Below are 14010 nucleotides of genomic sequence, written 5' to 3'. Positions count from 1 at the left end.
TTTATTTATATTATACTAGGGAGTATTATTATTATTATATTTTTATTATCTATTTTACATGCAGAACTCGAGAGCTTTTATAGCCAGAACTGAAATTCACTGCTCCGCGAGTCGCGGCCATTTTGGCCTTCCAGCTCTGCAAGTCGCGGAGGTTCCAAAACCAGCCCACAAGTTCAAGATCCAAGGCTGCCGACGGTTTTTATTTAAATATATATAATATATAAATAATTTTTATAATTATTTATATATTATATTATATTTATATACATAGTAGAATCGTAATTTTTTTTTTCCGTTGCGTCGAGCGTTGAGAGTTGGTTCATGTACCGGTTCCGGATTTTCGAACGTCCTTGCGTACGCTGAGATATTTTGTACTTTGCGTTTCGTAACTTGTACTCTTGTCATTTTTAGACGTTCCTTATCAATAAATTGAACCTTTTTAATTGTATCTTGTACTTTTGAGCTTTTTGGACCTTTGCGTCTTCAATTCGTTGTTTTCGCCTTTTGTCTTCGCACTTATTTAATATAAATGAATATTACATGAAAATGGAACAATTGCAACTGAAATCTTTACATATCGGAGGGATATTGATACTAAATATATGTTCATTTGGAGCACTATCAAATATCCCCACACTTGAACGTTGCTTGTCCTCAAGCAATACAGTCTTGAAATAAAACACACTAGAATCACTTCTTTATTCTTCACACTTTGTACATCAGTGATTTTGATACGGCGGTATAAACAATGATAGTAGCATTTGTGGTTTACAGTCCCACATGACTATGAAAATTTAGATCCGTTAGGAAATTGGATCTTTATAAAAACATTTGATCTTTTGAAAATTCATGCTAGATTTTACCCTAGACAGGTTTTCCGGAATAACCCTTCACCGGTGTTTGCAAAATATTTTTGTGGGTTGGTGGGTTTCAGATTTGAAAATTTTAGCTCAAAACTTATGGTTTTGTGTCACCCACTTGCTAACCTTGTATTAGGAAAGCAACACGTCCAGTTTACTTGTCCCGTATATTACCTTTCGGTAAACTACCGTCCGGTTGTAAAGGAAAGCGATGAACAAGCAACTGTTAAGGCAATGTCCCGTGACATGCTTTTGATTATGGTCTTTAACGTGTCGGATGCAATACTATCCTTTGTAGGAGCAATAGTAAAGATCACCCTATAGTTTTTCGGTCTTGGCAAAAGGTCCTGTCTTCGACCAATATGCAACCACCGTTCTTACGGTTGACACCCGATTTGGTTCAGGTGACCTAATGAATTCCAGGTGAATTCCTAGGATTTTACGTTCAATGAACGCATTGAAAATGGGTTTTCAGAAAACAAATCGGTTTTATTTTTGATCAAAATATTTTCTCGTTCAAGCTCGAGTTTAGATATCATCGAATTCCATGAGTTGTAATTCTCAATCTTTAAAGTCAATCTCAAGGATTGAGTAATATCAGGCTTAAAAGCTGATTTTTAATCTTTGAGGAGATTATCCTTTCTGGGGGTCTGATTCATTAGTCTTATCAAGCTAATTTGCACGGCGCCCTCCCCATTTTACGAGACATATCCTCTCATGGTTAGGATAAGTCCGACCACTTGGCGACCCTGTTTGATGCTGAGGTTCGTGGATTTCCTGCTGATTTTAGAGATGACTTTTCTAGATTTTTCGTCAACCTACAGCTGGTCTGGACGACAACTTCCTGACCTAAATCAAGAAGCGCGTGTCTTTTTCGGAAGACTTTACTTCCTTTTAATGATGGAATTGATTCATCGTGTAGATCCATCTTTCTTTCATCTTTATTACAATTTACCGGGTAAAATAGTTAATTTAGTCCAAAACAAAAGCACCTGCAATAACTTTACAGAAACATGTGATAGACAGTTTTTAATTGAATAACTTGGTATATTCTCCCCACACTTAGTTTCTTTCTTTGCCTTTTTATTCTCTTCTATTCCATTTTAAATGAATTCAAGCGTTTTAAGTTGTTTCTCAATTTATGTCCTTTTCGAGGTAACGATAATTTCGGTATTAACACCTAGTTTTCACTGTTCATAAATATGTATAAACATGATTTTGACTTCATTTAGTTGAAAATTTTTCAAATTTTCACAAAATTTGGCAAATAAACCAAGTAATAAACCCGAGAGAATTTATAACCCTTCCCCACACTTAAGATCATGCAATGCCCTCATTTGCATGAAATCAGACTCTAATTATAAATTCATGAGGGTGATTAGTGTAGAAAAGTGATTAAAAATTCCCAGTTTGTACTTACAAAGCTCGTCGAATGATGGATGGCGCGCCTCATCGTTCATTCCTTTTGTTGTTTTATCACACATGTTTTTTTTCAAAAACGGTTGGTTTTCTGAACTGTTTACTAATATTTGGAAAAGCGTCTTTTACCCTAACTCATCGTGTATTTTTATTAACGAGTTATATATTAACCCGAACCCCGAATTTAACATTAAGTGGGGTTAGACTTCCCCACACTTAGCTGATGACATGTGAAGTCGGTGGAATAAGTTCCACGAATTAAAATAGTGAGCCAGTTATTTGCATCTCGGGTGGTATATATTATATCAATAGGTTTAGAGTTTAGACTCACCCGATCGTCACTACTTAATTCTTTTTTAAGTGTAGCTTTTAGTAAATGGATATGTCTCTTTTCTGGTTCTTGGTCAAATGGATCGATATATACCGACATACATATTTCTATAGGGTGGACAATTCCTAATATTTCCTTCCGTTTATTCTCGGGATCAAAGTTTTCACCTCTATTACCCAATTGGGTGAAATCCGAGGTGTCATTATCTATTATAGCTCGTAGTTCATCTTCGGTAGATGACTCTTCTATAGAGAATATTGGGTTGGAAGGTTGTGGAATGGTGAAGTTCGGTTTGGTCTCGGGGTTAAAATTTTCAACGTTATCGTTTTCCCAAGAGTACCAATTTGTCACCCTTATTTCTTCTTCATCATTCATTGATGGATTGATGATTTTGTCTGTAGAGGCTAATGTGTCGATATGTTGTGAATTTGGTAAGACTGAATAAAAAGTATCATCGGGGTAGTTGGTGATTTCGGAGCTCTCGAATTCATCAAAATTCGATGATATGGGATTTTTTTGAACATGTCTCCTCAGATCAACAGGTGTGTAATTTGATAGAGTTTCAGCTTGCCGGTTTACAAACTCTCTCATTTGTTCATTTTGAGCATCGAGTTCTTCGAGTTTGATTTTTATAATGTTTAAAGAATTTTCGGACACGTAATTTTCCTCGTCTTCTGGTTGTTGACTTTGGATATATTCTTGGGAATAATCCCAATTTGAATTGTGTTCTTCGTAATCGTTCCATTCAGGTTCCGTGGGTGCGTAATTTTCCATAGGAACGTAATAGTAACATTCCCATGTTGAGTGATAATCTCCACAGATTTCACAACCAGTTATTGTTTCGTCGTTCGCGATCCAAGATTGACCGAATGAATTGTTATCAACACTCGTTTGAGGGTATTGATTTAATTGATTTTGGAGTTCAAAAAGAGTTTCCAAGGCCCTGTTTTCAAAATTTTCCATTTTATTGCGATGGACAAATTTTTAGCTACAATGTGGTGCGTTCACTAATTATCCTATTAGTTATAAAAATAGAAAAACTTATATAAGTTGTCCAATTAATAGACTTTTCTGCTTTTGCCCACGTTTCGAATAGCCAAAAGATGTAGCAGGGAGCCAGGCACCTTTAAATCGGAAAAGCCACAACTCAGCCACTAACAAATCCAACTATTACTACGAAGCAGAAAAATGTCAACGTCCATTAGTTTAACCGCTTAAATAATTTTTCTTTCCGTTTGAGATATTAGATAAGAAATAGAGAAAATTTCTAAGTCCTAAAAACTAAAGCGTCGAGAAATAATAAAGAAAAAGAATGCGCGTCGAAAAACGTCGAAAAATAAAAATAAGAAAATAGCGCATCGTAACTTAAAAGTCTAAAAATTATATCTAAAAAGTTGCGCCTAAAGGTCTAAAGGTAAATGCAATTTTATTCAGAAAACGGCAATTACTTAAAGGCACTAAAATCTATTTAAAACTAAAGCGAAAAATGGCGTCGCAAAATTCTAAAGCACCTAAATCTTAGTCTAAGGAATAAGCACTTAAGGGATTTTACGGCAAGACCTAAAAATCTAGAATTAAAAATAAACTACGGCAAATACTAAACTTAAAACTAATTACGAGCGAAAAATATACAAATTACGCTAAAACAAATAAAAAAAAATACGACAATATAAAAAGATATAAAAAGTGATAAAATTACTTATTGTTATAAAAATATTATTATTATTTTTTTTATATTATTTATTTTATAAAACTATTAAATTATATATTTATAAAAACTAGATTAAAATTTAAAAATAACAAAGTAAATAAATAAACTAAACTAAATAATTAATTAAGATAACCTAATTAGGGTTTAAATAAAAATAATAATAATTATTACACTGTAATTAATGTGTCGACAGAGGTTACCAGACGTGTCTAAGGGGCTCCGCGAGTTGCGAGGTTCCCAGTTCAAAACCTCCGCGAGTCGCGGGGGTTCAAAATTCAAACGTGACAGGTCAGTTTTACAGGTTCAACGTATTTATTTTATTTATTTTTCTGTTTTGTATTTTTACAAAATATTTTTATATAGTAAATAAACACTTATATTTAAAAAAAACCAAAATAGAAATGAAAATATTTTATAAAAACAGATTTATATATATATATATATATATTTTTTTCGGTGTTTAATTTTTTTTTTTAGATTTTATATTGTTTTTCTAAAAATAAAATATAAATATACAAAAATAAATTAAAAATATAAAGTTTCGCCGACTCCCCGGCAGCGGCGCCAAAAACTTGATGTGGTAGCGGAGGAGTACGTGATAGTACTATATTTTACTACGAAATACGTTACAAATTACACAAGTTTTAATTATTTATTTACAAAATGGATATACCTAAACCTTGCTACAACACTATAGGCAGTGTACCTAATCGTAGAGTAGTATAGTTTTTAGTAAGTCCGGTTCGTTCCACAGGGAGCGGGCTTATTGCACACTATATTTTTAAACAACTATATTTGTACAAAATATATATAATTATATATAATAATATATAAAAGGGGGTTTACCGTTTAATGACCGGTTTGTCGATTTATATTTTAAGCGAAGCGTATAGTAAATGATGATATTTAAATAACAATAAAATAAATAACAATAATTAAAATGAAAATAAATAAAAGTACGAGGAAATATGAAATAAAATATATTATGCTTATTTAAACTTCCGTAATCATGATGTTTGACGTGTTGATTTTTAGTTTATTCCCATGGGTTAATTGTCCTTTGTCCTGGATTATTTGATAAGTCCATCTGGTTTTTGTCCATAACGGTCCATCAGTCATAAATATAAAGTGCGAGTGTCCTCGTCAAATTATCCTTATGTCCGAAGTCAAATATTCCAACTAATTGGGGACTTAAACTGTAACAAGGTTTTAATACTTTGTTTAATAATTACACCAGGTTATCGACTGCGTGTAATCCAAGGTTTAATACTTTGTTAACAATTACGCCAAGTGTCCTTGTACATAATTTCACCCCTGTTTTAATAATTCCATAGACTATTAATCCATTCCCGTGTCCGGTTAAATGAACGATTATTCGTACATATAAATATCCCGCCCATCGTGTCCGATCGAGTGTATATGGTTATTTATGGGTACGTCCAATTGTAAATCTTTATATTAAAATTAACAAACTATCATTTAGTTAAACAAATATAAAGCCCATTAATAGCCCATAGTCTAATTTCCACAAGTGTCGTTCTTTTGTCCAAACCCCAATTATGGTACAAAACCCAATTACCCAATTTTAGTAATTAGCCCAACATCATGATTACTTCGTTTTAAATAAGCATAATAATAACTTAAGTACGAGACATTAATTTAAAAAGGAGAACATAGCTTACATTGATTATTTATCGCGTAGTGTTACACGGACAGAGCTCCGACTTTAAAAACCCGTAAAAATAACTTTTACATAACCCAAACTAATCTAATATAACACTAATCTATACTATATATACATATATATATATATTTATTTATATTATACTAGGGAGTATTATTATTATTATATTTTTATTATCTATTTTACATGCAGAACTCGAGAGCTTTTATAGCCAGAACTGAAATTCACTGCTCCGCGAGTCGCGGCCATTTTGGCCTTCCAGCTCCGCAAGTCGCGGAGGTTCCAAAACCAGCCCACAAGTTCAAGATCCAAGGCTGCCGACGGTTTTTATTTAAATATATATAATATATAAATAATTTTTATAATTATTTATATATTATATTATATTTATATACATAGTAGACTCGTAATTTTTTTTTCCGTTGCGTCGAGCGTTGAGAGTTGGTTCATGTACCGGTTCCGGATTTTCGAACGTCCTTGCGTACGCTGAGATATTTTGTACTTTGCGTTTCGTAACTTGTACTCTTGTCATTTTTAGACGTTCCTTATCAATAAATTGAACATTTTTAATTGTATCTTGTACTTTTGAGCTTTTTGGACCTTTGCGTCTTCAATTCGTTGTTTTCGCCTTTTGTCTTCGCACTTATTTAATATAAATGAATATTACATGAAAATGGAACAATTGCAACTGAAATCTTTACATATCGGAGGGATATTGATACTAAATATATGTTCATTTGGAGCACTATCAAAAATAAATAAGTATATATATATATATATATATATATATATATATATATATATATATATATATATATATATATCGGTAGCAGTGGTTTGAGTAGGAAGAAGCAGAAACAATTAGTGAAGATTAAAGATAGTGGTCGTTGTGGTGTTTGATTTATAGAAATAGGAAGAGTAAGTGCAGCTGTTTACATTTTATTTGAGTGGTGACGGGTTTGAGTTGATTACACAGGAACCAACCAACGAGTGGATGGTGTTCTTGATGAAGGAAATAGAGATGGTCAATGAAGAGGGTTTGTGTTTGGATCACAACCAAAAAACATAAAAAGTGAGACGTAATAGTTGCAACAGCTACAATCGTGGGTTTTCTTGGGTTTTGGTTTTGGTTTTGCTTGATTGGAATGGAAAAACAGTAGTGCATTGCAGCAACAATAGCTGCAGTTGCAGTTCAAACACTAACAATTCATGATAATATGTATAGGTATTTGATGGTGACTATACAGTCGTTGATGATGACTTAATCGTGAACTTACAGAAAATAAAAAGTCATCGGTGGTGTATCTTGGTGGGTTTTTAATTAAGTTGCCAAAGTTGTGATGTTGGACAACGGTGGTTCTCAAGTGATGGGCGATGAAGAATCATTAAAGTGGTAGATTAATATAGTATTGTAGGTTCATGTATCTATATGTGTAAGTGCAAAGATATATATTATATGGAAATCGATATAATGCAAAGACAAAAGTTGTGGGTTATCATCAAGGTCACGGATGTAACAAACCCCACGGATCCATTATTTCTCTTATAATGCAGTACACAACCTAAATTAATAATAATATAATAATAATTACAATATATAATAATAATAATAATAATAATAATAATAATAATAATAATAATAATAATAATAATAATAATAATAATAATAATAATAATAATAATAATAATAATTCAAAAGTAAGAGTTGATAGGAAACAGAAACAAATGGTAAACTCAATTAAACTCCAATCAGGTACAGTATAGCAGTCGCAAATTGACATGTTATAATAATATAAATAATATAATCAAAATCATAATATCAAATAATAATCCTAATTAAATTAAACGTGCTAGTGAAGAAAGATCAATTTAATCATAGTACAGCAGCCTAAGTTTTGGATTGTTTCTACCAACTGATTTACACGAAGTGATATATCGTGGTTCATTAATTATTTGTTTTCTGTTCCATTTAATATGTATGGAGTATTAAATTTTACCAAATAGATTCTAAATATATTTTTAACAAAGCTATAACTTATTTTTGGATGAACGTTTATTTTTAAAATCACATAAGTTCATTTTTAACTTGTTTAATACCAATCGAATGATAAATGAGTGTCACCGTCGTTTACTAAATAAATTCGAAATCACATATATATATTTAATATACTTCAACTAAATATATATTGATATATTTTAAATAGTAATTATTATAGTATCACATTTTATTTTATTTTACATAATAAATTCTAATAACTAAATCATATAATATTTCAAATTATATTCATATATATGTATCTATTTACAAATAGTTGTTCTTGAATCATCGGGAATAGTCGAAATTAAATGATTGCAAGATAACAGTTCAAAAATTCTTGAGACTCATCTTTACAAACTTTGCTTATAGTGTCGAAATTATATTAAAATCAAGTTTAAATTTGGTCGAAAATTTCCGGGTAGTCACAGTACCTACCCGTTAAAGAAATTTCGTCCCGAAATTTGAGTGGGGTCGTCATGGATAACAATAAAAATGTTTTAATGACGAATATGAGCTGATAAATAGAGTTTTATTACCATTGAGTAATATGAATAAAACAATTCGATTATTCAAAGAGTACCAATGAAGCTATCACAAAAAAAAATTGAGATAGAGATTTTAACTTTTGACTAGTCAGGGTTGAATTCCAGAATTCAAGGGATTTAAAAGAAAATCTTAAAAATCTATAAGATTTGATTCTTCGAGATTTAAGGAAATTAGGATCTCTTTAATTAAATGTGATGATCTGTCCTGATTACTACGTCTGATATTTCCATTATAAATTAAACTTTTTCCATTCCATTATTTTCACCATTCCTTTACTTTCTTTCTTAGTTCATACATCCAAACGATTGTGAAAATACTTAATCCAGTTCTAATCCTTAATATTTTCCTCATTATCATTTCTGTTATCCTTCTTTTCAATCTTCCACCAGAAAAATCTGTTTACTTCTACTATTACCTTGGGGTGATACAATTCTTAATTCTACCGTGTCTTTATATTGCTATTCGTATAACCACGGTTTGTAACTTCCGTGTTGTTATTGGGCTTTATATTTTTTCTTATATTTTGGAGCTCCTTGCCTTTTTATTATCTTCTCGATCTCTAGTAAAGCAAGTAACAGTCCAAAATTCGTAAGTATGGAACTTCGAATGAACTTAATATTCTAAACAAGAGAGAACGTAATCACACGATTTGATTTGTCAAATTACCAGAATACCTCGAAAAAGACCGAATCATCAAAAAAAATATTTTCTTGATATTTTTAGAGGTTAAATAGAATGCAAGAGTCGTGTAACATGGCACATGATGACATTATAATCTGTGAATTATCATGTTCCATTTAGAAACTCAGCATGACTTACTGTAATATAATCACGTTGATCAAGTGTCATTATATTATACTAACTCATGCATCAGTTCCCAACATTACTTCAATAACATTCATATTTTAAGTTCGAAAGTTTACAGAATATAGAAACTAACAGTTTCTATATGATGTAACACTGATATCACGAAGAGATTAATGATTTCAGATAAGAATAGTTATGAAAATATCTTCAGAAATATGGAGGATATTTATAATGAAAGATACGATGATATCTTGGAATTTCTAATATCGAAGGATGGTGAAGAAAATTTGTCCGTAAGAGTTTGGAGTCAGAAGCAAGGTATTCGCTAAAGATTTCATCAGAAACAGAATCATCAGAATTCTTAATGTACAAGTTTAGTCCTTGTAATTTGTTCAGAGACTCCTTCGTAGTTTGCTCAACCAGTTTTTCAGTTTCAAACTTTTTCTGAGCTTTGCCAACATACAATTCTTTATCGTCAACTTTTGGCTGTTGAGGTCATTTACGGTTTTTGTTGCTTCATTCAACTTTTCAAAATTCAGAGTATTAATTAGCAGACTGGGTGCTTTTTCAGAATTTCAGAATGGATGATCATAGTTCTAAGAGATAAATGTTATATGGATACATATAACTGTTGATGCGGAAACGTTGCGAGACTCACTATACAAATTTTGCTGATTCCCGGTAATTGGTTTGGCAATTATTGTTACAGGGTATAGATGAATACACGATGGGGTTTCAATGAATATAATGATTTTTCGGAAAATCCAAATTCATTGAAGTTGCTGATAAGTTTACTGCTAATGTGGTGGAATATAAACGGTTCCCCGGTAACGATGACGACAGGAAAATTTATATATCGAGGTTATAATAAGGCTACTTCGAATGGAAGTCGAAGTTGATTTGATGGAGCTGTGACAAAATTGACTAATTTGAAAAGAACTGAAATGTTATTTTCGGTAATAACAAGGCCAAAGGAGCTAGCACTGATATGTGTTAAACGTTTGCTCAGGTTTCGAGAGTTTTCAAGTCTATAACTATATGCATCAATCTCTTCTTACGTAGATGAAGTGCGGTTGATTCATCCTCTCGATTGAGGTGTTTTCAAGAATAAAGGTTTGAACGCAGATTGTAATCGTCAAGATACAAATGAGGTTTAAGATGAAATCAAGTGGCAAACTTGAAGAAATATTTAGTTTCATATGTTATCATCAATATTTTAATTCATTTTAATTGTCCAATGTTGGTAGTCCTCAGTTGATAGTCCACAGTTAACAGTCCAATAATTTATATATAGTTTAATATATAATATTTGAATTAATTAATACGTATCGTGACCCGTGTACATGTCTCAGACTCGATCACAACTCAAATTATATATATTATTATAGAATCAACCTCAACCCTGTATAGAGAACTCGATCATTACTGCATATAGAGTGTCTATGGTTATTCCAAATAATATATATAGATGCGTCGATATGATATGTCAAAACCTTGTATACGTGTCCCGATATTTAAAGTGCATAAAATAAATAACAGAAATTAAATGACGATTAATAAAATTGCGAGAATTAAAATTACGATAATTAAATTGCGATAAATAAATTGCGATAAATAAATTGCGATAAATAAATGTAATACGAAATTAACAGTTACCTAGGAACAGTTAGCTAGGATTTTGTTAGCGTGAATTCTTAACAAAATTCCTCATAGTTAATTTGTTTGTTTCTAACAAATTTTATTTTGTCAAATGTTTTCTTCATTATGCCACTTGTTGGATTCTGATAAATAAAAATCCAAATATGAAATTGGATGAATATGGTTATTCTGTGGTGAACGGATTTGTATATCGGTGGATGTAAGTAGGATAGTAAACGACTGTTGAATCAGCTTCGAAGAATGTACATTGTAACTTATTAATGTGAAATCTGAATATTCCTCGGGTATTACCTACCCGTTAAAATATTTTCACAATTAACACTTTGTACGAAAGAATTTTTAATTACAATTTTTATGAAAACATATATACATATATATTTTCTTCAGATGTAATCATGGATTAATTGAGTTAATATGATATTAAACTCATTCGATTTACCGTTAGAATTAGAATGGATAATCTCCAAAACTCTAGAGATTACTTAATCTTCATGTCAAACGAGGATAAATGATTTAGAACATCATGTAGAACGATGATTATGCTTGAGGTACAGAATGAGATGTTGAGGCATGGATTGTTGATGATACTGGTGCTGTTGCTGATGGTACTGTTGGTACCGGTGATGTTGTTGAAGCTGGTAAGTTTTGCACCATATTCTCCAAATTTATTTTTCGAGCGTGAAGTTTGTTGACTTCTTCTATTATTCTGGTGTGATTGTCGGTTGGAACGAGCGAATGAATAAGGTTTAGAATTTTATATATAATATAATCGTGTCAATCTACTCTAGAAATGAGGCTGAAAATGGTGTTTCAGATAGGTTCTCCGGTAAGTGCTTCAGGTTCTTTGCCAAGAGGTAAATTTGGTTGGTGGAAAGGCTCACCTTTTTCTTGTCTCCACTGATTAAATCGACTACGAACCCATCAGATGAATTGGGAATGGCTGATTCATTCTGGTGACGTTGCTTCTGAAGCTTAGGTGAATGTTCATGTCGGAATAGCTGTAGGAATAACTATCGGAATAGCTATCGAAATCTGAGGGACTCGAACTGGTTGAGGGATTCATCTCGTACGATCATATGAAGGATTTTCGATAAAAAATAGATTATAGGATGTAGATTAGTACCCTGCAATACATAATTTACATATGCATATATAATACTAAAATCTCATAAGTTACGAAGGAGTCTACGGAATCTGTCAAGCAAAGGTAACAATAACAGATACGCTAGGATATGAATTTATCTATACACTGTCTATGCAATAGAGGAAGTAAGACATGTCTTAGACTAAGAATGATAAGCAAGTAATTTTCGACACGAAATGATAAGCAAAACTTTTGACATGCAGACACGGTCGAAGTCCAGAATCACTAATGAATCCTAACGACTTATCAGTTAGACACACTAATGCAGACCTGGTTTTTGCTATGACCACCGCTTTGATACCAACTTTCATAACCCGTCCTAATCCATCCGGACGAAGTCCATATCGATTATTAACGATTCACAATAGTTGATTACATCGCGAGGTACTTGACCTCTATATGATACATTTTACAAACATTGCATTCGTTTTTGAAAAGACAATCTTTCATTACATCGAAAGTTGACAGCAGGCATACCATTTCATAATATATCTAACTATAATTAACTTAATAATAATCTTGATGAACGCAACGACTCGAATGCAACGTCTTTTGAAATATGTCATGAATGACTCCAAGTAATATCTCTATAATGAGCAAATGCACAGCGGAAGATTTCTTTCATACCTGAGAATAAACATGCTTTAAAGTGTCAACCAAAAGGTTGGTGAGTTCATTAGATTATCATAACAATCATTTCAATATTTTAATAGACCACAAGATTTCCTTTCCAATTCTTATAAATATACGTCCCATGCATAGAGACAAAAATATCATTCATATGGATTGAACACCTGGTAACCGACGTTAACTTAATGCATAGAATATCCCCAAAATAGAACCTCTCGTCTGTATAATAATCTCGAAGTACTAAAGCATTCGTACCCCGAATGGGACTTGTCAAGGTCCATAGATCTATCTTTAGGATTCGTGTCAATCAGAGGCCATTTCCCTAAATTCTTAGGTTACCAGACTTGAAGGGTGATATTCGGTTTAATAATCCAACCATATAATGTAGTTTTTGATCACTTGTGTCTATTTCATAAAACATTTATAAAAGCAGCGCATGTATTCTCAGTCCCAAAAATATATATATTGCAAAAGCATTTAAAAAGGGAGCAAATGAAACTCACCATAATGTATTTTGTAGTAAAAATACATATGACGTCATTTAACAAGTGTAGGGTTGACCTCGATTTCACGAACCTATATCATTTATATTTATTAACACACATAATTGTAATCGAGCAAATTTATATATAAATTTATTAGTTATACCATTTTTATATTAATAACCTATATGGTTCATATATTCATTTTATATATTTAAAATAAATAAAAATATTAATTTTGTTATGTTATATGTATTAAATATAGTGTTATGTACTAATTGTTATTTGGTAAAATAATACTAATACTAATAATTAAAAACGTGTAATCTTTTGTAAAAAAGATAATAATAATAATAATAATATTAATGATAAAACTAATATTAATAATGATAAAATTATAATAATGATAATATAGTAATAAAAATAAATAAATATTGTATGTTAATAAAAATAATAATATTTGTGATAATAATAATGTTAATGATAATAATAATAATAATAATAATAATAATAATAATAATAATAATAATAATAATAATAATAATAATAATAATAATAATAATAATAATAATGAAAATATAAAAGTGTATACCCTTTTTCAGAGCTTTTCTAAAAAGAAATGCCCACGACAGGGCTTGAACTCGAGAGCTCTCGCTAAATCAACAACAGTTTTGATCGAGATCGTCATGGCTAACAATA

Source organism: Rutidosis leptorrhynchoides, chromosome 8, assembly GCF_046630445.1.
Source record: "Rutidosis leptorrhynchoides isolate AG116_Rl617_1_P2 chromosome 8, CSIRO_AGI_Rlap_v1, whole genome shotgun sequence".
Classification (NCBI taxonomy): Eukaryota; Viridiplantae; Streptophyta; class Magnoliopsida; order Asterales; family Asteraceae; genus Rutidosis; species Rutidosis leptorrhynchoides.
This window is presented reverse-complemented; position numbering follows the sequence as displayed.